At 45.1% G+C, this 4,261-nt stretch overlaps 1 non-coding gene across 1 annotated transcript; it reads right to left on the bottom strand.

Moving 5' to 3' along the window:
- Window positions 1-2,670: 2,670 nt before the first annotated feature.
- trnak-cuu (transfer RNA lysine (anticodon CUU)) lies at window positions 2,671-2,743 on the bottom strand. Its single transcript has one exon. It is a non-coding gene; the product is annotated as a tRNA-Lys (tRNA).
- Between the last annotated feature and the right edge of the window lie 1,518 nt (window positions 2,744-4,261).

Here is a 4,261-nt window from a genome sequence, read left to right as displayed (position 1 = left end):
GGACACCAGCGAGGAATTTACACCATACCTTTTCAATCCCGGTTTAGGCCTCAGTTGGAGAACTGTTTACAGTTCTGAGCACCAAAATTTAGGAAGGATATCAAGGCATTGGAGAGAACGTAAGAAATATATAAGAAACATTTTCTATTGGTGTTGAAGACACAAACACAGGCATTCATCGAGAATCAACCTGCAGGTGACCACACACAGATTAAAGAGCCAGAGAGACTGATAGAATCGGGAAACACCGGCAAATAGACAAGAGATATTGACAAGGACTGAAAGCACTTTGCGATCAGAAAATTGACAGCCTAGCTGTGGTTAATGACACGGCTTTTGATGATTGATCTCCGTACAAGCCTTGAAATTCATGAGAACCGGTTGCGTGGTTTGAAGCTCGAGATAAACCCACGGGGCGATGCCAACAGGCGCCTGGCAGCAATCAGCGACAGGAAGATGCAATTTATGCAGGCCCGGCTAGCACAGTATGGCGAGTATAAGACTCTTAATCTCCGGGTCGTGGGATAGAGCCCCATGTTGGGTGAATTATTTTCCGTAAACTTTTATGGTGCTTTCCCAGGAAAACATCATAAATGAACCCATAATCTTCTTTTGCACAATGAAAGAAATGCGAACTGAGGGAGAGTTGATCATTTAATCATTTATTCTGTGCTCTGTATAAGAACACAAGAAACAGGAGCAGGAGTCGGCCATTTGGCCCTTCGAGCCTGCCTTCTCTTGCATTGAAACAAATTATAACCGTGTTTTTAAATGAGCACTGCGAGATATATAGAGGGCACATTTCAATGCTTCACAAAACCATTCCTTTCGCTACAGACAACCAGGATCTCATCCCAGTTTGAGAAGTAACTTTGATATCATTGTTTGCACGTGAAGTGGGGTCATTTTATTCAGTTCGATGGATGTCCCAAAGCACTTCAGAGTGGTGTCAAACAAATGAGTTTGCAATTAAAAACACTGAATGTCAGGAGTGGGATTTGAGCCCAAATTTCCAGAGAAAACTGTGAACTGAACACAGCACCTGAGACCGCTTGGCCATCCTGACTGGTAGAAATTTCAGTTACAAGTTATTGCTCTGGAAAGTTTCAGACCGGGCACTTGTTAAGTGTGACTGGAAGGCCCAGTGACCGGGATATCCTCTCCCCCGGCGTTTTCCTGAGCCTGTGCTCGGTGTGTGGGGAGCTTTGTTCCGGATCCGAGATCGCTTGCATCATGTGACAATGCACCTCGGACTGCTCTTGTTCCATTTTATCGCACATTAATTTTTGGTTCAAAAATAGTATCAGAAGTGGGACATGAACCCACATCTCCAGAGGAGACAATGACCTGAACACAGAACGGCCATCTTGTCTATTCAGTGCTGTGTGTGGCTGCCTGCAGGTTGATTTTGAACTTTTGTGTCCTGTCACATGAAATAAATGAGGGCAGCAGGCGTATCGCTGCCTGACACCGGGGAAACATTGAGGCAGACATTGCATTGTGATCAGGTTTAATCACAGCAATATCTGCTGTCAGGAGCTGAAAAGGAGGAAGAGCTGAGAAAACACAAGAAAAAAGCTAAGAAATGTCAGCAATTGTGTAAACTCTTTAATGTGTTTCCTGCTCGTTTCGTGGTGCGGTGCTCACAGAGGGAGCCCAGATTCAGAAAGTAACTCTTTCATTCAAAATCTTTAAAATAATGACATGCAACTAATTAAACAGTGTGTCGGGGGATGGGGATGGATGAAGATTATTTGTTTTATTCCCCACTCATTAACCGACAGCGTTGTTTTGTTGAATTGCTACTGAGGGACAGTGGAAACTTCAATAACTGAACTTTAATTATTTAAGGATTTTGAATCATTGATGAAGTTTTCTCCCCTATCTTATTTTACTCACTCTGTATGTTGGAGACTGGTTTAAAATGTTCAGTGCTCATGCGACAAGGAACCTGGGGCGACTTTTGTTCAATTTATTTCACAGCAAAAATAGTCTCCAAAATAACGTTTCCACCCGTGCTCGAACCAGAGACCTTTCGCGTGTAAGGCAAACGTGATAACCACTACACTACAGTTAAAGTAATCTTAGGTATAAAACCAGAGCTTTAACCTACACAGCTGGCCGATACTTCAGGAGCTGGTTTTACGAGAATAGAATGATGGTGCTATATTTCGGAAGGCTGTGAGTTTGGCAGTAATTGATCTCGTGTTTCACAGACTTTACACATCGGAACAGGAGATGGCCATTTAGCAGCGAGTGGTTAGGATCTGGAATGCACGGCTTGAAAGGGCGGTGGAGGCAGACTCAATCTTATCTTTCAGACGGGAGTTGGATAAGGGTCTGAAGGAAAAACAATTGCAGAGCTACAGAGAAAGAGCGGGGGAGTGGGACTCGCTGAGAGTCGGCACGGGCTCGATTGGCCGAATGGCCTTCCGTGCTGTAACCATTCCATGATTCGATAAGTTAGTGGCACATTTCATAGTGTGGGTGGGAGCACAACATTGCAAAGAGACATGGATTGAGTCGGCAAAACTAGAGGCATCTGATTCAGGAGATTCGTGGCGCGCTGAAATTTCGGAGTTCAATGACTTTGAAAGGAACATTTTTGTTTTGTGCCGTTTCGGTCAGAGGTTTTCCAAGAAAGCAACATTAAATGAAAAGAAATACAATCGCCCAACGTGGGGCTCGAACCCACGACCCTGAGATTAAGAGTCGCATGCTCTACCGACTGAGCTAGCCAGGCTTCTGTCCAACGTAGGTTTTTATCACTCATTGCAGCCAGGCGCCTGTTGGCTCCGCCCCAGATGTCGAATCTTGCTGTTGAAGAACTGCCAGGGTCTTCTTGAATGGTGGACCAGGCTCGAGGGGACGAATAGCCAACTCCGGCCCCGAATCCTTACGTGTTTATGATTAGCTCCTTCAGGGTAAACGAGCCAAAGAAGTACAGCGGAAACGTTACAAGGACACCCTCAAAGTCTCCCTGGTAAAGTGCGACATCACCACTGACACCTGGGAGACCCTGGCCGCAGACCGCGCGAGGTGGAGAACGTCCATCCGGTAGGGCGTTGAGCTCTTTGACTCTCGACGCAAGGAGCATGAAGAGACCAAGCGCAGGCAGCGGAAGGAGCACGCGGCAAACCAGTCCCACCGACCCCTTCCCTCGACGCATGTCTGTCCCACCTGTAACAGGGTCTGTGGCTCTCCTATCGGACTGTTCAGCCATCAAAGGACTCACTTTTGGATGGAAGCAAGTCCTCCTCGATCCCGAGAGACTTCATCTGATGGTGTCTATTTTTGCGGTACACTGCGGAAACATCTCCGCTTTCAGCACCAGATTACCAGAATTAAACCCAATGGCATCGGCACAAAAGCTCCTCATCTGCTCAGAGCAAAATATATCATATGACAATAGAATTTTATGAATTAATTAATGATGTTTAAATCAATGGTTCTTTTTTTTTTGCAGAGGAGATGCATAAAGATGTGTAAAATAGATGAACTATTTTTTTATAAGGTTTTGAATTAACATTACAATTTCCCTGACCGCGAATCTAACCGGGGCCACGGCGGTGAGAGCGCTAAATCCTAACCACTAGACCATCAGGAAACCCAGTTTGGACACAGAAGCAGTGGTTTTGTCGAGGTTCACATCGAGCAGCTCCGTAACACAGGACTCTGTGCTCGACGGGCTGTTACGAGGGACACACACATCACCTGTTGCTGAGGGATATCAACTCAATTCAAGTGACCACGACGTAATTTGAACACGTAACCTTCGGATCTGAAGTCAGACACACCACCGTTGCTCCATCAGACCTACACAGTGAACTGGAGATGTTTGTCTATATGAAGGTTCTGTAATACAAGCGGCTTTAAAATCTCCGCCCATTCCCACCAGGTATCACAAGCAGCGCTCACCTGACAGGCACCGTATAGTTTCTTCTTAAACTTTTCTTTTGCTTTCACGGGAAACCATCATAAATAAACCCCTCACCTTCTTTTGCACAATCAAACAAATGCTAACTCAGGAACAGTCCATACTTCAATCATTTGTCTTGTGCTTTGCATCTTAACTCGAAAACCATATCCCATTTTACTCACTGTATTGTAGATTTCTGGTTCAAAATATTTATTGCCGATGACACCACGAATCTTGGGCAACTTTTATCAAATTTAACAGCACCGGTTATTCCTACCGTGCACACAAAATATAATCAGTAGTGAAGATAAAATCCCACCGTGCGTATTTTCTGATTCAACG

This window comes from Pristiophorus japonicus, unplaced genomic scaffold, assembly GCF_044704955.1.
Source record: "Pristiophorus japonicus isolate sPriJap1 unplaced genomic scaffold, sPriJap1.hap1 HAP1_SCAFFOLD_70, whole genome shotgun sequence".
In the NCBI taxonomy this organism is placed as follows: Eukaryota; Metazoa; Chordata; class Chondrichthyes; family Pristiophoridae; genus Pristiophorus; species Pristiophorus japonicus.
This window is presented reverse-complemented; position numbering and strand designations above follow the sequence as displayed.